The sequence below is a fragment of the Perognathus longimembris genome, chromosome 4 (genome assembly GCF_023159225.1).
Source record: "Perognathus longimembris pacificus isolate PPM17 chromosome 4, ASM2315922v1, whole genome shotgun sequence".
Taxonomy (NCBI): Eukaryota; Metazoa; Chordata; class Mammalia; order Rodentia; family Heteromyidae; genus Perognathus; species Perognathus longimembris.
In genome coordinates this window covers 52,264,584-52,292,000 of record NC_063164.1, presented here as the reverse complement: position 1 = coordinate 52,292,000, position 27,417 = coordinate 52,264,584, and the positions used below count along the sequence as shown (strand labels likewise).

The window sequence follows — 27,417 nt, the reverse complement described above, 5'->3', positions numbered from 1 at the left end:
ACATTGTATTCCATCAGTTATAGAGTTACTCTACCACTGGTATCCTGTCTAATTACTTAGGCTTCTTTTTGGGTTTCATGGCTTTTCCTCACTATTGACATAATGAGTGTTTGTTGTAATAAACAACATAGAAATATAAAAGTGAAAAGTCCCAGTACTCCCCTATCTCCCAAACCCCACTCCTCAGAGGTAGATATGTACCTTTAAAAAGGACAGTGATGATTACTGCCCCATGGTACGCCTTCTATCCCAATAATGCAGGGTGAGAGAAGGGCCACAGTTTTTATTTCTTACAGTCCATCTGTAGCAGGAAAGGAAGAAAGCTGCATGTAACATATGTAAGAAATCCAAAACAGTGTATTTTAATAAACAAGGGCAGAACAGTATAAATGTTCATTCATCGATATTCTATGCTACAATCATTACTTCATTGCTATCACCTCTATCATCCTCACAAAATTCCTAAAATGGACTGCTATAGATATTATCTATAAAACCATGGGTTCCAAAACCAAACTGTCTTGAGTTCAAATCATAGTTCTGTTGCTAATGACCTCCTCATTGTAAAAACCTGATAATAACTATTTATATTACAGGATTGTTTCTAAGGAGGTCATGGGTTATTTTACACTGTGAATTATGAGGTAAACACATATATTCTTGGCAGATTACTAGAATATATAAAGAAAATACTTTTTACATTTTATTATGTGGTCCCAAGAAAATAAGCAATTGCCCAAACTTACGTGTCCAGTCAGTGACATGAAGAGAAAACAAAAGGATCTTATTAGCAGACAGTTACACATTCCAATCTACTCCTCTTTCTGTATATCTAGCCAAAAGTTTCCAATAATGAAGAAAAAGATCTAATCAACACAATTTCTAACAAAACAGGCAACTCTATCTGCCCACATAAAATGTATCTTAACACATATTACCTGGCTGGATGGAAAAAAAATGTTCTTTCACTATTCCTCCCAAATATAAATTGCTTTAACTCAAGAAGTTGTCAGAAGTTTAGAATCTAGATATAGCTCTGCACCTAAGCCACATCCCCATAAGATTCTCCATAGTGACAAAATAGCTCAAATGGCATGTGTGATGCCCTGAGTTTAATTCCTTGTACCACCAAAGACAAAAAACAAGAACAAGAACGAGAACAACAACAAAAATACCAATAAGGGCTGGGTGTGGCTTAGCAGTAGAGTGCTTGCCTAGCATGCACAAAGCCCTGGGTTCAATTCCTCAGCACCACATACACAGAAAAAGCCAGAAGTGGCACTGTGATTCAAGAGGTAGAATGCTAACCTTGAGCAAAAAGAAGCCAGGGACAGTAGTCAGGTCCTGGGTCTAAGCCCCAGGACTGGCAAAAAATAAATTTTAAAAAATCCCCCTGGAAAGACCAATTTCTAACGATCAAATCACCCCAAACCCCAACTTTTAAATCCAGTCTTTATTTTCAACCTTAATGCAAATATAAATCTATAACCTTAGATATAGTAAATACTATGTAAATCAATGAAAAATCAAACTACTTCAATAGATTCATATGATTCAATCTACTACTTAGTGACCAAAACATCCTAAGTTAAAATAAATCACTTAGAATTTCCACAAATGACTGCCAATTTGCATAGTATCCCAAAATTGTGAATTTTCTCGCTCTCGTTTCTCTTTTTTTGTGTATGCATGTATGATCTAAAAGCTGTAAAAACAGGGTAGGAGATGTAAATTTTTATAGTCCTAAGTCTGGTTGGTCCTCTAATTTATACTATGGTCTTTCAGTAAATTATAATCACCTTAAAACACATACTATCAACTTTTCCTTTGATTCTAATAACTAACTCCTTCCTCTCCTCCCTTTCTTCCTTACTTTTATTTAGTCTGGCCTAAACTCTTCCTTCTCAATAGCTGTGACCACAGGTGCCTGCCACCACACCTAGCTTGTTTTTGCGTAGGCTGGCCTCCAACCATGACCCTCCTATCTCCACCTTTGAAGCTGCTGCAATTACAGGTATGTACCACCACCCTGGCTGATATTTGATAACTTCCTGGAGATAATTATTTTCTTCAATGCCGATTTATCTTCCATATATAAACAAATGACTAGGTATTTTTTAAATAAAAACAATTTGACTTTTACTTTTTATGCTTAGAAATGAACCCCAGAGTGAGGGAAGTGGTGACATTATCCAAAAAGAAATGTACTCTCTACCTAAGTAATTACAACCCCTCTGTACATCACCTTTATAATAACAATAAAAAATTAAATAAAGAAATGAACCCAAACTTCCATTAGTAATAGAAAATGAGAAAGTAGAAAAAAATCCTATAGAGTAAAAAACCACCCACAACCCTACAACCTAAAGTTAATCAACATTAACTTCCTAGTTTATTCTTTTCTTTCATTCTTTTCTCTTCAGACTTTTAACAATTAAGATCATGTTTTACAGATGTTTTTAAAAATTACAATTTTAATCATTTGCACATGCATGCACGTGCACATACACACACACGCACACACACACACACACACACACACAAACCCCCGAATTTATCATTTGCTGAAGTACTCCTAAATGAACTTACATATAACTTCTAGCCAGCTAATCCTTTATTTTTCTTAACTGATAATCTTATGTTCAGGAACATATGATTATTATCTCAACCTACCCACTCATTCCCCACAAAAACGTATTATTCCCTTCCAAAAAAACCTTAATAATGTTAATTTAAGAGTGAAAATAATAGTGGCAGTTCTTTACCATAAAAGCCTGAGAACCAGGGAGGTCATGGTGACTCAATGACTATAAGCCTGCACAGGATGCTGAGATCTGAGAATCATGGTTGAAAACCAGTCTGGGAAGATAAATCTTTTACCTCTAATTAGTCAGCAAAAAGCCAGAAATGTGGCTCAAGAAAAGCCAAACAGGAGCACAAAGCCTGAGTCACACATACATGCATGCACATACACATTCAGATAAATTATTAACATAGAGATTTGTGTAAGTTCACTACATGTTGATATTACTAATAATATAGTAATGTTGCTATGTTTTAATACAATTTTGATTTTTTCATTTCAAATATCCGCTTTCTAAGATAAGTGTAAGTTTTGAAGGGATATTTATACTTATGTGTTAAAATGGGTAACTGTCAAAGCTGTGTCATAGATACATTAGTTTATACCAAATTCACACTACTTCAACAAATCTCTGAAATTTTCCAGAATAAAATTTTAAAACTTACTATATTTTTCCAATGTTTCCTTTAGGAAACCTGTCATTTTTAAAGTCATTTGCAAATTTCAGAATTAGGAAAGTTGTCTGGCAGCCATCAATACTATCAAGAGTCCACACCAACTGCTATTCTGTATCTTTGTTCCTTATTATCCATAAGCAATACTCCATATTGTGACATATTTTCACAGCTATCTAACGTTCCAATAAGTGGGTGTGAAGAATATAGGTGATTCATGTGGTTTCTAATTTACTGCAATTAAGTAAAATCAGTGCTGCAACAAACAGCTTTGTACCCAAAATGTTTCACTTGAAGTTCCTTAAAAGGACTCCCAAAACATGGTAAAAATAAGACATGTATGGGGCTGGGAATGTGGCTTAGCAGTAGAGTGCTTGCCTTGCATGCATGAAGCCCTGGGTTCAATTCCTCAGTACCATATAAACAGAAAAGGCCAGAAGTGGTGCTGTGGCTCAAGAGGTAGAGTACTAGCCTTGAGCAAAAAGAAGCCAGGGACAGTGCTCAGGCCCTGCATCCAAGCCCCAGGACTGACAAATAAAATTAAATAAATAAATAAATAAATAAGGCACATAAGTACTAGTGATACTTATCCCTCCCTGGATCCACTCTAGAATCTCCAGCCAGAGCTAATGTGTATGTGTGCATAAAAAAAAAAACCACAATAGGTCAATGTTAGGTGCTACGTTTTGAAAGGTATGTGTGCAAAGAATTTCCATCTTTCCCTCTGTGTGGTTCATTGTGCTTTCATTGTGTATACAAACAATTCAGCATATGCCAACTTTCAGTGCATACTAGATGCATCCCTCAAAATCATTCTGAGTACTGAGACTCCATAAAGGGCTTCTCCAGATAGTCACATCGCACATGCTGATTAAGTTCTATGATGCCTCTTTCTTAAGTTCATGACAGAATTCATCAAGAGTCTACCCATGCCTTTTTCATTAAATCCTGTTGTGAATCCTTATATCACATCACTGCAATGTGCCTCAGTCTTGAGTATACTATATGCTGAGCTCCTTGAGTCCTGCTAGTAGCTATCTGAACATGGGGATGGTCCTGAGGAAACTTGACAAAGTATCTACAGCACATTCTACTACCCCAAAATAGACAAACACGTAACCATCAGTGATGCATGATGATCATGGTCCTAGGCAAGACCTAGTAATTGTTCAGCTATTGGAGACTTAGCCCTGTAAGTTAAATTTAACACCTCTGTTCTAGATCAGTGTTTCAGAGTTCTGAAATTGAGTTGCACTGGGAAGCCAGTATATCTCCTTACTCATGACACTAAAAGCTCCTATAGAGTATTTTTTACCTTATTTGTTCGCTGAAATACAAAGTGCTTCAAAGAGTACCTGAGATGTAGGAAACCTCTAAATAAGGATTTCAAGTGAATAAAAGTGTATTTTCAGTCAGTCACAAATTGTAGCTATTTCTCTAAAAAAGAAAATTAAATGTGAATCTTAGTCCCACTGCTTAATAACTGTCAGTTTCCTTATTCCTAAAAGGAAACAAAATGTCTAATTTACTAGCATAAAGATCAATGCAACACTCCATATGGACAAATTCTTTGTGGCTTATAAGATACACTTAATAATTCAATAATATCAATGATGTATAATTTCTTGGAGTTCAACAATTTAGATAAATAAAGTATACAAGCCAAACTACTTTAGTCAGATAAAAAAAAATAGATCCTGTTACTGAGAAAGTATTATGTAGCTTCTGGATTTCTGCCTAATAGATTTTCAAAGAGGATATATGGACACCTGTTAGGTGGCCACTGCAGTGATCCGGATAAGAGAAAACAGTAGCTTGGAGCAGTAGTAGATCAGGCCATCTAGGAAACAAAAAAACAAATTCGGTGATTTTGAAAAGAGAAAGGAAAACCTATCTGCAAATACATGGATAGTTAGTAGTAATAATCACTAAAATGAAGGATATTTCAAAGTTCTTGTTTAGGGAGAACACCAGAAGGGTTTTAAAATCTAATTTTATTGTTATTATTAAGGTGTGGTATAGAGGGATTACCATTTCATAAGACAGGTAATGAGTACCATTCTTTTAAAACAGTATCACCCATTCCTCTGCTTTCCCCTACTTTCCTCCTTCTGTCCCTGCTCACAAGTTGCCTAGTTCATTCTCCACATAGTGTATAGGAGTTTTTAAAGACAATGTTTGGTTTAAGGGTATCAAGCACAAAAGACAATAACTTTCATCCTTAGATCTTATTTATTCTATTTACCTAGCAGTGTAGACTGAGACTCAATAAAAGGACTGTTATATTGTCAATAATTCAACTGTCATTTAGCAAATAGCATGAGATGATAAAGAAATGGTGGGGCTGGGAATATGGCCTAGTGGCAAAAGTGCTTGCCTCGTATACATGAAGCCCTGGGTTTAATTCCCCAGCACCACATATATGGAAAATGGACAGAAGTGGTGATGTGGCTCAAGTGGCAGAGTGCTAGCCTTGAGCAAAAAGAAGCCAAGGACAGTGCTTGGGCCCTGAGTCCAAGGCCCAGGACTGGCAAAAAAAAAAAAAAAAAAAAGATAAAGAAATGGTACAAAGAAAGCAAAGCCCCATATATAGAAAATAAAGACTACAAGAGGTGTGCTGGTGGCTCATGACTGTTTTCCTAGTTACTCAGGAGGCAATGATGTGAGGATCACCATTTGAAGCAAGCCCAGTCAGGAAAGACTTTTACTTCCACTTAACCAGAAAAAAGGCAGAAGCAGCAGCCTTGATTGAAAAGTCTAAAGGACTGCACCCAGGCCCTGAGTTCAAGCCCCAGTATACACACACACACACACACACACACACACACACACACACACACACTCCTCTTAAACATTTCTCTAGAGATATGTAAATGGTCATCAAGTTATGAAGATGCTTACATCCAACAACCACACCTCTATAAACCCAAAGGAACTAAACTCTTTATCAAAGACATCTGTACTCTCTTGTTCAATGCTACATTATTCATAATACCCAAGATACAGAAACGAGTATCTATCAGCAAACCAGGAAAGAAAGAAAATGTGTAATATATACACAATGAAATCCTATCAGCCTTAAGAAATATCTTAGGATAGTGATTATCATTATCAGAGGTAGTGGGGATAAGGAAGGTAAAGAGTGTTAGTCAAAGGGTACAAAGTTTCGGTTAATGGCTAAATTTCAAAATAAGGTGATAGAAGTTAAGTCAGCTTCACTGAATCATTCCATACTGTATACATAGATCAAAATATCACAATGTATTTAGAAGTTAAAATAATTATCCACCACTTAAAATATTAATGAAAAGATGCTTTCAATACTACTAGTTAAGGAAATGCATATTAAAACCACAATGAGTTATCACCTAATACACAGCAGAATGGCTGCTGTCTAAAAAAATTTAAAAATAGTGTTGGTAAAGATATGAAAATACTGGAACCCTTGCAAAATGGTTGCTGTGGAAAAACAAGATACTTAAAAACATAAAACTGTAATTACCACATGTCCCAGCAATCCCATTTTTAGGTATATATTCAAAAAAATTAACAACAGGGTCTCTAAGAGATAGCTGCACACATATTTGAACATATCTGAAGCACTATTCACAATACTTAAGAGATGGAAGCAACCTAATTATCCATCACAACTAAGTGGAAGCTGAGAGCCTATAATTATAGTTATTCAGCTATGAGATCTGAAGACTGCGGTTCTAAGCCAGCCTGGGCATGAAAGTTCCTGAGATTATCTCCAGTTAACCATCAAAAAGTCAGAAGAGGTTGGACCGTTTACAATCCTATCAATTGTGTATTGGATTCCCTTTTGGCCACATCTTCACCAGTATCTGTTATTGTTTTCTTGATAATGGCCATTCTAACTGGGTTGAGGTGAAATCTGTCTTTGATTTGTATTTCCTTTATGACCAGAAATGTTGACCATTTCATGTGTCTAACTGGCCATTTTTACTTCTGAGAAGACTCTCTTTAGCTTATTAGCCTATTTAGTAATTGAGTTCATGATTGAGGGTTTGGTTCTCTCTCTGTATTCTGGGTATCAGGGTCACTGATGTACAGATGGCAAAAATCTCCCAGTCTGTAGGCTGTCTTTTTAGCTTCTTAGCTATGTCCTTTGCTGTGCAGAAACCTTTTAGTTTCATGCAATCCCATTTATCATGTCTTTAATTTGCTGTGCCTCTGGGTCTTTACTCAGAAAGATCCTGCCAGTGCCAAGCTTCTACTCCTTCCTTTAATAGTTTCATGGTTTCATGTCTTATGCTGTGGTCTTTGATCCATTCTGAATGGGTACTGATGATAAGACGGCACCCAGTTTCAGTATTCTGCATGTGAATAATCCATTTCCCCAGCACTATTTGTTGAAGAGGCTGTCTATCTTTTTTGTGCAAGGCAACCACTCTACCACTAGGCCATATTCCCAGCCCAAGGCTGTCTTTCTTACAGTCTATGTTTTTGGCTCCTTTATCAAATACTAGATGGCTGTTAGGACAGCAGTATGGAGGTTACTCAAAAAACCAAACCTATGATCCAGCAATCCCACTCTTGGGCATTTATCTGAAAGATTACAAACTAGAATACAGAAAAGCCACCAACACAACCACATTCATTGCTGTACTATTCACAATAGCCAAGGTATAAAATCAACCCAGATGCTCCTAAATGGACAAGTAAATTAAGACAATGTGAGATATATATGTGTATGTATATATATATATGTATATATATATATATACATATATACAATGGAATTTTACTCATCCATTACAATATTGCATCATTTATAAAGAAATATTAAGAAACTGGAAAAAAAGAACGTAAGTGAAGTCATTCTCAGGCCCCGAGAGACAAAGGCTACATGTTTTCTGTTTTCTGCATGAGGAAGCTAAACTTCGTTTATTTTGTCTCCTCCCCCCCTCCTTCTTTTTTTTTTTTTTTTTGCCAGTCATGGAGCTTGGAACTCAGGGCCTGAGCACTGTCCCAGAGCTTCTTTTGCTCAAGGCTACCACTCTTCCACTTGAGCCCCAGCACCACTTCTAGCTTTTTCTGTTTATGTGGTACTGAAAAATCGAATCCTGGGCTTCAAGAATGCTAGGCAAGCACCCTACCATGAAGCCAGATTCCCAAACCTAAAATTAGTTTATAAATATATAACTAAATACTTTGGGAGGACTGCAAGTATACACAAGTATATTACAGAAATATGGTAGATTTAAGAGAACTCAATAGTGTAACCAAGTTATAGAAACATACCAGATGGACTACAACAGAAGAATGGATCAAAAACTGGAGTTTTACTTATCCATTAGAAACAACAGTAGTAATCTGCAGGGAAAAGGATAGACCTAGAACAAAGCGTGCTAAGTGAGCTAAGCCAAGCTCAGAGAGACAAATGAAAATTTTTCTCCCACATGTAGAAGCTAGATCTAAAATACAACTGGACATGACAACTTACACAGCGCTCTATGAACTAACACACAAAGAGATCACAGGAAGATATTCTTAGAAAAGGAATCAAAAGCCTAACTCTTCTGAACATTTAAGACATTATTTATAAAAATGAATTTCAGGAGATGGAAACATGGTTTATGGTTGTTAGTATTGGTGTAGTTGTTTTTGGTGCTTTGTTATGTTGCTATTTTTTTATGGGAGCAAAGTGGAGGCACAGAAATGAAGGCAGGGAGGGAAAACAAATGTAGTCATGGTATTCAATATATACTATGTAAAAAATGAACAACTATGTAACTTATAAACAGGGTTAGGAGGAAGGGGTGACACTGTCCAAGAATTGTACCCATTACTTAACTTATGGAATTGCAACCCCTCTGTACAACTTGAAAGGAGTGGGATGGTGTCAAGGGTTGAGAGCAGACAAAAGAAGAGAAGAAAAGAGGAAATGCAGTAAAAAAAAAAAATTCAATGCATATCTTATAATAAGAAAAGTGAGGGGCTGGGAATGTGGCTTAGTGGTAGAGTGCTTGCCTAGCGTGCATGAAGCCGTGGGTTCGATTCCTCAGTACCACATAAACAGAAAATGCCAGAAGTGGCACTATGGCTCAAGTGGTAGAGTGCTAGCCTAAGCAAAAAGAAGCTCAAGGACAGTGCTCAGGCCCTGAGTTCAAGCCCCATAACTGGCAAAAAAAAAAAAAAAGAAAGAAAAGTGAGGGAAGAGGAAGTGGAAGGGAGGAGTGACATCGATCAAGAGGCATTATGTTTATAAACTGCTTAGTTGACTTTGAACAACTACTACTAAAAATTTTTTTAAGCCAGAAATAGCTTAAATGATAAAGCCTTAATCTTTTGCACACAAAAATTGGGTCCAGACTCTGAGTTCAAGCCTCAGGACCAGTGCTAGTGCGCATGCACACATATACACACACACACATATACACACACATACGCACAAAATAAAACTTGTTTTCTGCTTATTTTATCCAGCCTCTACTACATAAGAAATTGAGTTCTAATTAAATCAGAGTTCACTTAAGTATTTGTTTATGTAAGTCTTATATGAAGTGATTAAAATTTCAGACCCAACTAAATATAGGGGTTACATGCCTAAGCCTTATTTAATTTAAGTCTTATGCAAAAATTCACAGGATATGTATGCAGGCAAAATGACTGAGGAAGTACTCTTTCTGTACAACATACATTGAGTTAAATGGACACTGTTGTATATAAGAGAAGCAATAAAAACAAGTAAATTTGAGTTCACTGACCAGTCTCCCTAACTAAAACTTTTAAATGTTAGTGTTGCAAATATATCGTACCTAGTCAAAGATTTTAAATTTGACTCCTGAAGTTAAAAGTTCATTTGTGTGATAAATACACAAATATGATTCTAATTGTTGGTAGCTATTGTATATGTTAAATACACTTTTTTGTTCCAGAAATATGTAAGAGTTCTAAAATGCAAAGCTTAGGGGGGAAAAAAGAAACTTTTTTTCAGTGATTCCTAAATGAGTTAGGCTCCTTATTGTAACAAGAAGCTTGATAGTGCTGGTATAATGCTGACAATCAAAATGATTATCCTAAAATGTGACACACAATAGAAACAAAAGACTTCTGTCAATTGCTAAGCTGTTTTCTTTTTCTTTTTTTTTTTTTTTTTTCCAGTTCTGGGGGCTTGCATTCAGGGCCTAAGCACTGTCCCTGGCTTCCTTCTGCTCAAGGCTAGCACTCTACCACTTGAGCCTCAGTGCCATTTCCGGCTTTTTCTGTTTATGTGGTGCTAGGAGTTGAACCTAGGGCTGCATGCCTGCTAGGCAAGCACTCTACCACTAAGCCACATTCCCAGCCTGTTTTCAAATTTTTAACGCCAGTTAAAATAGTCTAGGTTTGTCAACTACAGTTTAGATCCCTCTTTAAGGAATTTGTGATCAAACTCATGTAGAAACTACTCTAGTAAGGACAAGTTTTGTTTTTTCTTTAACTATTATAATCTTGGTTGTTGTTTTATATGGGGTAACATTAAACCCAATGCTAAAACTAACCAAGGAGATTAATAAAACTGTTCTCTCTAGGTTAGTGTAGTACATATCAGAGGCTAAGCAACTAATAAACACTTTATATCAAGGGGCTGGGAATATGGCCTAGTGGTAAAGTCCTCGTCTCATATACATGAAGCCCTGGGTTCGATTCCTCAGCACCACATATATAGAAAAAGCGAGAAGTGGCGCTGTGGCTCAAGTCGCCGAGTGCTAGCCTTGAGCAAAAAGAAGCCAGGGACAGTGCTCAGGCCCTGAGTTCAAGCCCCACAACTGTCTAAAAAACAAAAACAAAACAAAAACAAAAACCACTTTATCAAGGAAATTAAGACCTTTATAAACTGTGAAGTCTTACTCCAGAATGCAGATAATTTCCTGAGTTCTGTTAGAGACCAAATTTCTACAAAAGACATAACTCTCAACAAAGAGTAACATTAGCTAGCTGACATTGTAACTCCAGGGGAACTAACTAAATTTGAGTCATTTTATATGTAGTTATAAGACAGGGCATGGCATTAAACCTATTTTTCTTAAGTTCCTGAAACAGAATCAAATTCATCTAGGAACAAAACGAACAAAAAATAAATGAACTTATTCATGTGAGTGACAAAAAGATTTAACATCAACCTCTTCTTTCCAGGATGCACTCAGTATTAAAGCAAAACAGTAACTGATGAATGACATTAATCAAGATGCACTGTACTCCTGAACAAGTTCTATTGAAACTCCTCAGTAAAACTACTTAATTATTTCAAAAAGAATAACAGACAACTTTTACATCTGAAACAGAAAACATAGTTTGCCATCTCTACCACAGCTATCAACCTATTATACTGTTTCTGTGAATGACAGGTATACTCAACATGTTAAGTAATCTTGCAATTCCTTAATGTTTTATGGTTCCTTAAAAAAAAAAATCCGACTAACTCTTTTTAAGAAAACACTGTTTACTTTTAAAGGATGGCTTTCGCTACTATCCCTTCTCTTATAGTTCTAAGAATAACTTGTCATGATAGTAACAGATAAGAATAACAAATCACTATCATCTTCTGGTCCAGTTCATGGCAGCCTGTCAAATGAACTTCCTATGTTACATCCCTAAATTAGATAGGGAAACGAATTGTTGTTTCCCTTTTTCCAAGCAGAGCCAATGTCAGCAGAATGCAGATATAGACAATGGACCATCAACTCTTTGCACCCCTTTTAAAACCAAAGGAAACCAAAGTTGTTTAGGGGGGAAATAAAGTAAGGTAAATGAAGAAACAGCAAAATTATTTTTAACAAATATCAAGAAGACCAGGGGGGATATGGCCTAGTGGCAAGAGTGCTTGCCTCGTATACATGAGGCCCTGGGTTCGATTCCCCAGCACCACATATACAGAAAATGGCCAGAAGTGGCGCTGTGGCTCAAGTGGCAGAGTGCTAGCCTTGAGCAAGAAGAAGCCAGGGACAGTGCTCAGGCCCTGAGTCCAAGCCCCAGGACTGGCCAAAAAAAAAAATAGCAAGAAGAACAGACTCAGAAGTTAAAATCAGAAAGTAAACTAAGAGCATTAGAAACTTTCCACCAACACTTCCTTATTTAATGCTAAATTAAATAAGATCACAAGATAGGAGAAGGAATATTAAAACTATCTAAAACTGTCTTATCCTTTGAAACAATAAAAACTTGGGAACTCCATGAATGGACAGAGACAGAAAGAATAAAAGGACACAATTGCCAAAAAGAACCTAAAGTTTCTCTGTGTTTTGGACTGGCCTCATAGCATATACCCATTCAAAACTAGAAATGAGTCTAAGGACTAAGAGTTGCTAGAGTACAAGTATGACCACAAGTATTCCCCTTAGCCCAAAAAGTATAAAACTATACAAAAAAATTGGCATTCTGCTGGGCGCTGGTGGCTCAAACCTGTAATCCTAGTAACTCAGGAGGCTGAGATATGAGGATCACAGTTCAAAGCCAGCTTGGGCAGGAAAGTACATAAATCCCTTATCTCCAATTAACCACCGGAAGTGGCAGTGTGGCTCAAAGTGATAGAGTGCTAGCCTTGAGCAAAAGAGCTCAGGGACAGTGCCCAGGACCTGAGTACAAGCCCCAGGACCGACCAACACACACACACACACACACACACACACACACACACACACACACACACACACTCTCTGAGTCTATAACTCCCACTTCCACTTGAGGAGCAGGAGCGGGAGATGTTTCTTTTTCTTTTTTTTGGCCAGTCCTGGGGCTTGGGACTCATGGCCTGAGCACTGTCCCTGCCTCCTTTTTGCTCAAGGCTAGCACTCTACCACTGAGCCACAGCACCACTTCTGGCTTTTTCTATATATGTGGTGCTGGGGAATCAAACCCAGGTCTTCAAGTATACAAGACAAGCACTCTACCACTAGGCCATATTCCCAGCCCCGAGATGTTTCTTTCCCATTTCTTTGGACTTTAAGTTTTAGTATAGTAAAATCCTTGCTAGTTTTTTAAAATTTCCCCAAATCAAGAAGGCTATAGGGTTCTCCATAGTATGAGCAGAATCTTACACTATTTAGCCAAACACATTATACAAATATCAAGGCACAAATTCTTGTAAATGATAATTCATGATTCAATATTATTTCTCAGCATCATGTCCACTATAATCAGCATCATAACTACCTCATGAAGAAAAGAGCTACATACATATGTGTGTACACATACACATAAGCTATAAAGATTTTATTTGAACAAAAATATAACTTATATTGGCACTATTTGGTTGCCAAAAATTAACTACACAAATTATGTCTTTGAGACATGGAAGGCAAAATATCTCTCTTTTAAAGTAGTAAACGTGAAACTCTAAATAGCTCACACACTCTGCCTCTAATTCAAACTCTCTAGAGAACTAATTGACAATTTAAAACAAAGACAGAATTGAAAGGAGTAGTGAGAGAAGTTAAAAATTCAAATTCACCAAAAATTCAAAACCAATTAGTGATTAGATGAATTAGACTAACCTTGCTCAATGGAAGTTGGACTTAGTGAAAAACCTGTGTTTGGGTAGAAAGCAGTGGAAAACCATGACACAATTTAGGAAAAGAAGAAAACTCGAGAAATGGGAGTCTGGTGTCTTAAGTGGACTTTCTCTTCCTCAGAAGCATCAGCTGATTCAAGAACTAGTAACAGTGAGGTCGAACTACTAACCAAAACACAGGACAGCCTTGGGCTAGGCAGGCAAAAATGAGATCCAGAGCTTAGATTCTGCATAATCTCAATCTTTAATTGTAAATTAAGAAAATCTAAGATTTTCTTTGCCTATATTTCTGCCAAATTAAAATGTGAATATCTATCACAGAAGGCTACCATTGTTCTAGACCCCATATTATTTCTATAGCTTTCATATAAATGTCAAAACATAAGAAAAATCAGAAAAAAAATCCAAAAATGAAAGACAAATAAAATGTGGCACAAAACCCAGAAGGCACTTAAAAATGAAATGATGAATCACAGACTTGCAAATAACTGTGTTGAGTTGAATACCAAGATTTTAAAACATTAAACAGAATTTGAAACTATAATATGAACAAATTTATATTCCTGCACTTAAAAAAAAAACACAACAAACCTAAGATGAGTTTGATGACTGTATACTGGACATAGAATTAGTGACTAGAAGAAAACTAAAATTTTAAAAATGTAAACAGATGGGCTAGAAGTGTGGCTTAAGGGTAGAGTGTTTGCCTAGTGCATGCATGAAGCCCTGGTATGATTCCTCAGCACCACATAAACAGAAAAAGCCAGAAGTAGCGCTGTGGCTCAAGTAGTAGAGGGCTAGCCTTGAGCAAAAGAAGCTCATAGACAGTGCCCAGGCCCTGAGTTCAAGCACCAGGACTGCCCACCCCCACAAAGGGAAACAGAATACCTAACTGAAAGAAATAAGACTAGTTAATAGTTATGTGTACTATTTTAAATTATATGGTTTGAGAACTCTCAAAAACAGGGTGAGCCAGGTACTATTGGCTAACCCATAATCCTAATTATCTTGGAGGGTGAAGAATGAGGATCACAGTTAGAAATCAGCCAGGGCTGAAAACTTTGTGAGATTCATATCTCCAATAACCAGCAGGAAGATGGAAATGGAAGTGTAGCTCAGGTAGTAGAGCATTAGCTTTGATAAGCAAAAACCAAGTGAGAACTCAAGATTCTGAGCCCCACTATGAATGGGAACACAAATGGCACTAATGAATGAATACATGCACACATGCATATATGCTCATGTGCACATACAGGCACGCACACACAAAACCAGGATAAAAGTTCCCTTCGGCACATGGGTGATATCAGAAAGAACTTGTTAGAATGAAACAATGTCACAGACCTAAGGAGTTCTACACATAGCCTAATAAAAATGTCAAAGACAAAAGAAACTTGGTTTGAAGAGCAACATACTAAATGAAGATAACTGCATACCTAGATACTCTATGTTGAGCACTCTACTACTCTGGCACTATAAAAACCCTTCAAGAAAAAAAAATGAACCTAAGTGTAGTAAAACATACCTATAAAGCATAAATTCAGAAGGCTGAGGCAATGGTATCACAAGTCCAAGGCCAACCTGGACTGCATAGGAAGATACTGTCATGAGACAAAAACAAAAAGATAAAGATGAAAGAATGCATTATCATAGGAAAAAAAAATAGAATTGTGCACAGACAGGTCCAAATACAGAAAACACTAAAGGGCATTTTTAGGTAGAAATAAATACAAAGTCAGCCCAACTAGAAGTCTGGAGATGCACCAAAGAATAAGAAATGTAAATATATAGATAAATTTAAATGTCTTATTATATAAAACATTATTATTCCATAGGAGGTTATAGAGAACAAGATTACCCAGTAATAACATTTAATTCCAAAGAGAAAAATGTACCATCAACATTTTCTAAAGTTAATGCATTCCCTGATGGTGGCTCATACCTGGTCTGGTCTATTCAAGAGGCTGAGAAGTCAGGCGAGGCAGAAAAGTTCAAGGGTTTCTCTCCAAACTCAGCAAAATGCTGAATTGGCAGTTTACATCAAGTGGGTGAATCTTGGCCATGAGCAAGAACGCAAGGCCTCTTTGAGTTCAAGCACTGGTACTAGCACACATGAATGAACAAACAAATTAAGTTAATGCGTTCATCAGGAAGAATACTGACTTATATTACACTTTCATGTGTCAAGGAGGCATTACTTAATCGCTAAGTAATTAGGGTTTTTTTGTTTGTTTTTATTAAGGTACTAGTAGCTCACACTTATAATCCTAGCTATTTGGGAGGCTGACATTAGGAGGATCTCAGCTCGAGGTCAGTTTGAGCAGATCATCACCCAGGCACACACCTGGTCAAGAATAACCAGTGCAAAAAAGGACTAGAGGTAAGATTCGACAGAATAGTGTGTACCTAGCAAGAGACACACTAAAAGAAAGCAGAAAAACAAAGTTCAAACCAACAACATATGTAGAAATTATTAGGAATATTGGTGTGCTTGCATAGCATGCATGAAGCCTGGAGTTCGAATCCTCAGCACCACATAATCAGAAAAGGCCAGAAGTGGTGCTGTGGCTCAAGTGGTAGAGTGCTAGCCTTGAGCAAAAAGAATCCAAGGACAGTGCTCAAGCCCTAAGTCCAAGCTCCAGGAATATCAATTTAAACCCAAATTTATCAGTAAGCATATTTAATGCAAGCATATTCATCTTTATATCCAAAGGACAAATATGGACAAACTTTTAAAAAATATGTATTTATTCTACTTACAAGAAATATATAAAACACAAATCAAAGTTGTTTTAACTTTTATTTATAATTTAAACAAAAATTAATAAACATTCATGGACATTTATTTATATAAATATTAAATAAGTAAACAGCTATGTAATTCCACCTATGGGAACTAGATTTTCAAGAGCATTGGGGAAGTTCATTTCCAAGAGCACTGTCAGAAACTGGGTATTTTAAGAGTGAACAACTAAGAAGAAGCTGGCAGTTCTAATAGTAGTAGCAACATGCAAAGCTGTACTAGAAAGTTTAACAAAAAGAACAGAGTACCACAGAGAAAGGTAGGAAGAGTCCGTCCAATATAATCACAAGTATAAAAGCCAAAAGGCCTACATTAACAAGATCAAACTGTGGAGCAATGTAAGCCCGAGGATGTTAAGTGAAGGCTGACAGCTGAGAAAAACAGCAACAAATGTCAGCCTGCCAAAACCTTGATGTATCAGGAAAGGCAAGCAGGGCATATGTCCCAAATAGTACCTTGTACAAAGCAGTCCCATAACCTTCATACATGGGTGAGGAAAAGATTTGGCTCAACTTTTCCATTAAATAAATGAACAAGTAACAGCAACAATTCTCAAGGGCTGAGACTCTCTTAAGTATTCAATTTTCTACAAAACTTTGTGAGACATTCAAAGGAAGAGGAAAAGTGTAAACTACATGGCAGTGAAACACAACAAAATTTGCCTATAAAAGGGCCCAAGCATTGGATTCAAAGAAGAGCTCAAAGCAGCCATTATCAGTAATTCAAAAAACAGACCAACAAAAAAAGCTCTCTAAGAGAACTATGGGCACTGGTGGCTCATTCCTGTAATCCTAGCTATTCAGGAGGTTGGAGATCTGAGGATCATGGTTCGAAGCCAGCCCAGGCAGGAAATTCCACCAGACTCTCATCTCTAATTAACCATCACAAAACCAGAAGTGGTCCTGTGGCTCACAGTGGTAGAGCGCTATAGCCTTAAGCAATACAGCTCGGGGGCAATGCCCAGGCCCCACGACCAAAAAAAAAGAAAAGAAAAAGAATTACAGGAAGATGATAATGCCCCATCAAATAAAGACTATCAATGAAAGAATAAAAATTTTAAAAAATAATAAAAGGGTGCTATTGATCAAGATACATTGTATTCATAAACTGACATGTTGAATGGTAACCCGTGTACAACTACTTAATAACATATAATAACAAAAGCTCTCAAGTTGAATCATAATAAAGAACATTAAAAATTTCCTAGAGTAGCTGAACAGTAAATTAGAACTAGCAGAAGAATTAGAATTAGTCCTAACCATGCCAAAAGATAACTCAAATCTACACACAAGAAACAGTGTTAAAGGTAATTGCATAGATAAATATAAAAGGCAGTATAAATGAATAGTCTTATTCAACTAATTGAATAGCACATGAACATATTATATATACATACTATATATAAGGCCTATAATATTTATCATTTCACTACTGAAAAATAGAAATGCACCAAACTGTAACAAACTAAATCTACAGGAAGCAATAAAGAGAACTAAAAATGACAAGTAATAAACTTATTGCAACAAACTATAAATATGAATGTTCTTTCCTTTCTTATTTATTCCCCCCATCCACCCCTGGGGGCAGAGGGTGTTCAGACAGGTCTTACAATATAGCCAGATAGGCCTAGAACGCAATATATGTCGCAGGTTGGCCTCAAACTCAGTAATCCTCCTGTCTCTGCCTCCCAATAGCTGGAAGTTCTGGGTTTATAGACTTGTACATACCCAGTCTGACTTTGTTTAAAAGACATAAAATTACTGGGGGCAGTGGCTCACACCAGTAATCCCAGCTATTAGTGAAGCAAGGATGGGGGAAATCAAAGCTATGCCCACGCAAAACATTAGCAAGACTTTATTTCAAAATATAAGGCCTGGTGGTCCACAGCTGTAATCCTCACTCTTTTTTTAAAAAAAAAATATATTTTTATTATGAAATTGAATTATAGAGAAGTCACAGTTTCATACATTAGGCATTGGATACATTTCTTGTACTGTTACCTCGTCCCTCATTCCCCCATCACCCATCCCCCTTTCCCTCCCCTCCCATGAGTTGTTCAGTTCATTTACACCAAACAGTTTTGCAAGTATTGCTTTTGTAGTTGTTTGTCTTTTTTTACCCTGTGTCTCTCGATTTTGGTATTCGCTTCCAATTTCCTAGTTCTAATACCAATATACCCGGTTTCCAAATATACTCAGATAAGATACAGAGAAAGTATAGGTACAACCACAGGAAGGTGATACAAGAAGATCATCAATAATAGAGGCTACAATTACATATGGCACGTTGAAAGTAGTTACAACAGTGATATAACAATCGTTTCCATAACATGTAGTTCATTTCACTTAGCATTATCTTATGTGTTCATAAGGGTATAGCTATTGGGCTCCTGTGATCCTCTGCTGTGACTTGCCTAAACCTGTGCTAATTATTCCCTATAAGGGAGACCATAGAGTCCATGTTTCTTTGGGTCTGGCTCACTTCACTTAGTATAACTTTTTCCAAGTCCTTCCCTTTCCTTACAAATGGGGCAATGTCATTCTTTCTGATAGAGGCATAAAATTCCATTGGGTATATGTACCACATTTTCCTGATACATTCTTCTACTGAGTAGCATCTGGGTTGGTTCCAGATTCTAGCTATGACAAATGTAATCCTCACTCTTTAGTAGGGCCGAGATAGGAGGATCATGGCCCAAGGCTGCCCCTGGGCAAAACCTGATGCTCTATTGGAAAAATAACTAAAACATAAAAGAAAAAGAGAAAGAGAGGCTGGGAATATGGCCTAGTGGCAAGAGTGCTTGCCTCCTACACATGAAGCTCTCGGTTCGATTCCCCAGCACCACATATATGGAAAGCAGCCAGAAGGGGTGCTGTGGCTCAGGTGGCAGAGTGCTAGCCTTGGGTGGGGAAGAAGCCAAGGACGGTACTCAGGCCCTGAGTCCAAGGCCCAGGACTGGCCAAAAAATAAATAAATAAATAAATAAAATAAAATAAAAAATAAGAAAAAGAAAAAGAGGGAGGAGGGGATAAAGGCATAGCTCAAGTGGTAGAGCACCAGCCTAGCAAGCACAAGACCCCAAGCTCAAATACCAGTTCCACAAAACAAATAAAATACATAAAACCAGATTAATAATTTTAAATATGATTTTGTTTTTTGCAGCATACATCAGTATGTATAACAAAAGAGGGGACTGGATTAGACATATGTGTAAAATTTCTACATATCACTGAGTTGATATAAATTGTAAATGCTGTTAAGCCACAATATATAATATAAACCATAGTGCAATCACTAAAAAACAAATAATCTTTAAGTCATTAAAATAAATTTTAAAGTACTTAAATTCTCAAAATATACTAGTAAAGGAGGAACAAAAGGACAAAGAAAGAGACAAGCAGAAAACAAAAACCAAAATAACAGACATGAATCTAACAATAAAATTACATGTAACTAGCTTAACATTGCAGTCAAGAAACAGATAATCCAATTACATGTAAGAAGAACAAAACCAGTATATATTACACTTGTAATCCTAGCTACTCAGGAAACTGAACACCAAGGATGGTGGTTCAAAGCCAGTCAGGGCAGAAGACACTTAAAAAAATAGAAACATTAGACTTACAAGTACAAAAATAATAAATAGAAGAAAGTGAATGGAAAAAATAATTCTTTATGGAAAATAATCATAAAAGAGCTAAATTAGATATACTACTATAATAAAAATTAAAAGTTTAAAGAACGTTTCAGAAATAAAGAACATTTTAGCCAAGTGCTGGTGGTTCACACCATGAGCCTATAATCCTAGTAGTTACTGAGGAGACTGAGATCTGAGGATTGCAATTTGAAGCCAGCCTGGGCAGGAAAGTCCTTGACACTTGTATCTCTAATTAACTACCAGAAAACCTGTGGCTGTGGCTCAAAGTGCTAACGTTGAGCAAAAAAGGACAGTGTCCAGGCCCCCAAACCCTACAATCAACAAGGAAGGAGGGACATTTTATAACAATTTAAGGGTGGATATGGGTTGAACATGGTGATGCAGGCCTATAATCCCAGTTACTTGTGAGATTACTTGAAAAACTAAAGTAAAAAGGACCAGGGGCATGGCTCAAGCTGAGCACCTGTCTAGCAAGTATAAGGTCCCAAATTCAATCCCTAGTAGCATCAAAGAAAAAGAAAGGGTCAATCTACAAGGAAGATTAGAAATCAACTACAGAAGACCTAACAAATCTAGAGAGCAGTCACCAAACAGTAAAAGCATTCACAAAAGCACACATGAAAACATCTCCAGGAAAGACCATACATGCTGAACCACATATTCTGCAAAAATCAACAAATTAAAAATAAGTGAAAGCAGCTGGAGATGTGGCTCAATGATAAGAACACTTCCCTGGCAAGCACAAGATCTGAAGTTCAAATGCTAGCTAGCATTGCCAAGCAAAAAAAAGAAAAGGAAATAGAAAACATACAAAGTTTTTTCTCCAACAATAATGTAATTAAATTAGAAACTATTAACAGAAATGTAAGAAATTCACAATTATGTAGAAATTAGAATATTCCTAAAAAAGTAATGGGTCAAAAGAAATCAAAAAGGATTTTTTTTAAATCTGCTATGAAGAAAAGCAAAACAAACAAAAAGATTAAAACCAAAGCCAGAAGTAGAACTGTGGCTCAAGGTAGCATGATAGCCTTAAGCACAAAAAAGCTCAGGGTCAGAGCTCAAGCCTTGATTGAGTTTAATCCCTAGGACTGTCACACACACACAAAAAAAAAAGATAAAAGAAAAAGAAGAAACTCAAAACCTATGAAACCAACTAAGTCAATGTCTAGAGGGAATATTTACAGATATAAATACTACATTAAAAAGAGGCAAACTGAGGGCTGGGAATATGGCCTAGTGGGTAATGTGCTTTCCTCGTATATACATGAAGCTCCAGGTTCGATTCCTCAGCATCACATAAATAGAAAAAGTGGCTCTGTGGCTCAAGTGGTAGAGTGCTAGCCTTGAGCAAAAAGAAGCCAGGGACAGTGTTCAGCCCCTGAGTTCAAGCCCCAGGACTGGCCGGGGGGAAAAAAAAAGAAGAGAGGCAAACTGATAAAAGATGCATTGCATTCATAAACTTTATTTTTGAATGTCAACTCCTTTGTACAACTATTTAAAGATAATGTTTAAGAGGCAAGAAAATACTCCTAAGAATTTAATAAATGTGTGTGTGTGTGAATGAGAAAAAGAAAGTTGTGTGTGTTGAGCCACAGCTCCACTTTCAGCTTTTTTGGGGGGGGAGGGGGAGTAGTTAATTGGAGATAAGAGTTGGGCTGGGAATATGGCCTAGTGACAAGAGCGCTTGCCTCCTACACATGAAGCTCTCGGTTCGATTCCCCAGCACCACATATATGGAAAACGGCCAGAAGGGGCGCTGTGGCTCAGGTGGCAGAGTGCTAGCCTTGAGTGGGAAGAAGCCAGGGACAGTGCTCAGGCCCTGAGTCCAAGGCCCAGGACTGGCCAAAAAAAAAAAAAAAAGAGTCTCATAGAAGTTCCTGCCTGGTCTGGCTTCAAACTGTGATCCTCAGATCTCAGCCTGCTAAACAGCTATGATTATAAGTGTGAGTCACCCATTGCTCCCCAGGAAAGTCTTCTTAAACACCATAAACACCATGGCATAGAATAAGGGAAAACATTTTAATAGTGTTCTTATCTAAAATGTAAGAGTTCCTTCACATATATATGCATGTGTTTGCACGTGCACACACGCATGTTTGCGCACACACATACGTTACTGGGGATTGAACCAAAGACCTCAAACATTCCAGACAAGCAACCTACAACCGAGCAATACCCCTAAGCTACCTTCAAATATATTTTTCAAAGACAACACAAAGAACAAATAAAGGAAAGAACAGATATTTTATGAGATTCATAATTCCCATAAACTATGAAAAACTGGTATAATTTTCATTACCAGGAAAATGCAAAGTAAAACCACAAAGAGATACTTACTTCACATATATTAGAATAGCTGAAATGAATAATACCAGCAGTTCCAATGATGGTAAGGATGTAGAAAAATGGGAAATTTCATGCTATTTGTGGGGACATAAGTTGTTACAATCACTTTGGGAAACTAGCAGTATCTACATTAAAAGGTAACACAAATAACCTAAGCTATAACAATGAACTTACTGTAGGTATATATTCAACAGATATTAATAGTGCATGAACAGACAATTATAAATATCCTCATAAAACATATCTGAGGGTCACGGTTCAAAGCTGTCTTGACAGGAAAGTCCATGACTATCTCTCATTAACCACTCAAAAAAGACAAAAGTGGAGCTGTGGCTCAAGTGCTAGAGCACTTCGCTTGAGCTGGGCCTCATGACCAGCACCAGAAATTTACAAAAAAAAAAAAAAAAAGCATGACATTGTCCAAAAAGAATTATATTCTTTACCCTGACTTATGTAATTGTAACCCCTCTGGTCCATCACCTTTATAATAATAAAAGAGTAAAAAGAAAAGAGTCATTCTTAGTAGAGTTGGATACATAGCTCCAGTAATATGTGAGAAAAGCATCTTTTCTATCAAAGTAGTTTGCTTCCTTTTTGTTAATCTTGAGAGATTTGTTTTTCTGAAACAAATTCCTGCTTTGGCCAGGTGGCTTGGCCCTGGTTAGTTATATTTTAGTTATATACATCCTTTTCCTGAGCACTTTAAGGCATCCTGTTAGAATCTCCTTGAATTTCAGTTAAATCCTGTTAATTAAGGCACATCCTTCAGCAGATTGTGAATCTGAGCTGAGCCAATCTGAGCAGAGGGGCAAGGCCTGCTGGGTTAGGGATAAAAAGGAAGCACCCTGTTTGCTGCACTGTGTGCTTGCTTGCCATATTTTTGGCTGATGGTTGATTCTTCTGCAGGAATAAACTTTACCTTGCTAAGTTCCTTCCAAGTTGGTGTCCTTATTCCTGTGAGACACCCCAATATCCCAAGCTATTTCTAACAGTAGAAAGCATTAGTTCTTTTTCTGTTTCTTTTCTGCAATTCTTAAGGCTTGAACTCAGGGTGTGAGCACTGTCCCTGAGCTTTTTTTTGCTCAAGGTTAATGGTCTATCACTTTGAGCCACAACTCCACTTGTGGTTTTCTGGGTTTAATTGGATAAGAGTCTCATGGACTTTCCTGCCCATACTGGCTTTAAACAATAACCTTCAGATCTGAGCCTCCTGACTAGGTAGGATTACAGGTGTGAGCCAACAGCATCCAGATAGAAAGCATTATTTATTAATAATCATGGAACAAAATCCAAACGTCAATTGACAGACTGTGTAAAAATTAGTATATTCATGCAAAGTAATATTAGGAGTAATAAAGATGAATTGGTTTCAAGAATTAACATGAATTGTATACGTATTACATGAACAGACACTAAATACATACTGAGTCTATTAATATGAAGTTCAAAACTAGCCCAACTTTTAGAATAATGATTAACTGGAGAGCAGATAGAAGTGTATACCTGGTGAAAGGACAAAGGCTACCAGTGTCCTATTTCTTGACTGAACAGTAGTTACATAGCTTAGGGTTTATAGCAGTTCACTGAACATTACTTTATCTGTATGCATTTGTGTGCTTCAATATGAAAGGTAAAATATTATTCAAAACTTTAAAAATAAACATAATTACAAAGGAATACTTGAATAACTTTCAAAGACTTACACATGTAAAAGTAACAGAAAGAAAAACTTAATTCAGTAAAAAATAGAACCTTATACAATGGAGAATATACAAATATATAAAAAGATTAAACATGAAATGGTTCCATCAACTATAACAAGGCCTGAGATCACTATCATACTTTCTAATGTCTAATATATAAACTAAAAAAAAATCAGCAAAGGAATTTTGATACAAATATTAAATTCAATCACACTGGCAAACAACACATATCAATTAAAATAAGCCATTTAATAGTAGTTAAACTGGAGGAAGATAGTATAATTCCTTTCTCGAGGGAGCACTTTGTTCATATCTCCCTGACAGAAATATAAATGCCTTTCTTTAGACAATTGTACTTCCGTACGGTAAAGGGTGGCTCTATATCCCACAAGACACTAGTGCTCTGAATCTCCACTTTCCAATCTGCATGGTAAGAGATACCCAGCCCTATAACCTATCTGTTTTCCTTAAGCTTATTTCTAGCAAATGAATAATGAATGAACATAGCACCTTACTACAGCAGATGCTACAAATATATACTATTAACTCATCTGTTTATACCAGATTTTGAAAAACAGTAACACAGAGATCATTTTACTTAACCCACATTTAAAAATATATAGTACACACTTACAGTAAGTTGCCTAAACTGTGCAACACAGGTCCAACACAAAGTATATACTTGAAATCTATCTGATATATTAACTTTCTATGTAATAAATAGTCTTTACACATGGAATCAATACCCAAAAAGTAAGTGGAGTCATGCATTCCTTAATGTAGATGACCTAAAAAAAAACATGCTCTTAGACCATTTAGGACTTCTGCAGCCTTATGCCAATTTGACAAACCAAGAGAGCGAAGGCAACACCATCATTCAGAGTTCTATGTGGTCTCTCAATGGTCAGAACTACATAATGTTGTCAACTAGATCAGAGAAATAGGAAACACTGGTAGCAAAGAGAAGGCGCCTGCAAGGTGTTGCCATTTATTAGTCTTCTGGTTTTATTTTTAAAACTACAAATCTTCAAATACAATTAGAAACACCTAAAAGAAAATAGAACTCTTGGGGCTGGGGATATGGCCTAGTGGCAAGAGTGGCTTGCCTCGTATACATGAAGCCCTGGGTTCGATTCTCCAGTACCACATATACAGAAAACAGCCAGAAGTGGTGCTGTGGCTCAAGTGGTAGAGTGCTAGCCTTGAGCAAAAGGGTGCTAGCCTTGAGCAAAAGGATGCCAGGGACAGTGCTCAGGCCCTGAGTCCAAGCCCCAGGACTGGCCCAAAAAAAAAAAAAAAAAGAGAGAGAGAGAGAATAGAACTCTTGATAAATTGTACTTGCTCACTGCCAAATTTTTAACCTTTTAGTTAAGTGCCAGGCATATGTAAACAATACTTTGGGATGAAACTTAACTGGCTTATAAATATATGCCTATCCCATGCGTTGTGGGCATTTACACTAAATACAAACCTTCAAATAAGTAACTTTGTAATATTTACCAAAACCTCTAAAATTGTTCTATGTTATTTGCACTGAGAATCTAGTCCTTATAATTATTTTTAAAAGCTTTTACTCAGATTGTCATATTATTATATTTAGTTATCATAAAAGAAAAAATACAATTGCCAGAAACAATAAAAAAAAACTCCATATCACTTGTTTCTGGCAGCCTTTCTGGCTTTGTCAGAAGAACTATACCTCATTCCATCTATGCAGTCTCAAAGGAATTGCCAGTCACGCCTTTCTTACTCTACCTACAGCCTTAGAACCTTTACTCCCAGATTCTAATATGTGGTTTGGAACTGACAATTCAAATAGATTGATATTAACCCAAAAATGACATGTGGACATTAGGAAGAGGTTGTCTTTCAATTGTGGTTGCTAAGCTACAGATACACACTGAGGATCCAGAAGCAAAAAGCTAGAAAAACCCAGAAGTAGAGAGAGACCTCCACTGATGATATCTGAGATTTGGGATCTAATTGTTTCCAAAGCCATTCCATCTTCCTCCACAAACAATTACCAGAACAAGTATTTTCTTTTTAACTCAGGGTCTACCATGATCTCTACCACTTGGGCCATAACCCAACCCTCTTTTTGCTTTAAATTTTTTTTTTTTTCAGATAAGGTTTGTGCCAAACCCAGCGTTGGATTTTGTTCCTCCTACCTAACAAGCTGACTTGTTCCTTGAGATAGTCTTGTTAACTTTTGCCCTGAGTAGCCTCAAACCCCAATTCTCTTCTTTCCATTTCCAGTGTACGTAGGATTAGAGGCCTGAGCCACAGGATCTGGCTTTCCTTTCTTTTTCAAAGGAGAGTGTGGGGAAAGGGAAAGGGGAGGAGGAGGGGGGAATGAGGGAGGAGGTAACAAACAGTACAAGAAATGTATCCAATGCCTAAGGTATGAAACTGTAACCTCTCTATACATAAGTTTGACAATAAAAATTTAAAAAAAAAAAAAAGGAGAGTATGGGGGGACAGTACTAAGATTTGAACTCTAAGTCTCCTGCTTGCTAGGCAGATGCTCTACCAATTAAGCCACATCTAGAGCCCATTTTACCTTCTAGGTTCTTTCTCTCCCCATCTCCCCTCCCGTCTACCCTCTCCCTCTTTTCCTCCTTCCCTTCCTCTTCTGTCTTTCTCTCTCTCCTTCCTCTCCCTCCCTCCTTTTCCTTTCTTTTCAGCCCAGACTTCAGTCCTCCCATTTATGCTCCCCTATCCAGAGCTGGAATTATAAACATGCTCCACTGTGCCCAGCCTTTTCTGTTTAGATCAGGATCTCCAACTTCTTGTCCAGGCTTACCTTGAACTACAGCCATCTGGATCTCACTAAAGCAGTGGTTAAAATAACAGGTGTAAATGACACAACAAGCTCATGCACCTATTTTTTAGCTCAAAAAAGCTGTGATGGGCTGGGAATGTGGCCTAGCATACACGAAGTCCTGGGTTTGATTCCTCAGCACCACATAAAGAAACAAAAAAAGCCAGAAGTAGCACTGAGGCTTAAGTAGTAGAATGCTAGCCTTGAGCAAAAAAGAAGCCAGGAACAGTGCTCAGGCCCTGAGTCACAAGCCCCAGGACTGGCAAAAAAAAAAAGCTGTGATAAGTTTTAAACACATGTAATCAAAACATA

General features: G+C 37.0%; 1 protein-coding gene across 3 annotated transcripts in view; it reads right to left on the bottom strand.

Annotated features, from left to right (window-relative positions):
• Tlk1 (tousled like kinase 1) overlaps positions 1 to 27,417 on the bottom strand; it is a 126,239-nt gene that overhangs the window by 87,236 nt on the left and 11,586 nt on the right. The window contains exons 1-2 of one of the 3 annotated variants that reach the window (XM_048345258.1): positions 5,028 to 5,098; positions 202 to 301 (exon numbers count right to left, since the gene is read on the bottom strand). The exons of 1 other annotated variant lie outside the window; for it this stretch is intronic. The gene's annotated coding sequence lies outside the window, so the exon portion shown is untranslated. Of the gene's footprint in view, positions 1 to 201; positions 302 to 5,027; positions 5,099 to 27,417 lie in introns of those variants that run through there. One more of the 3 variants, XM_048345257.1, reaches the window with a different exon arrangement.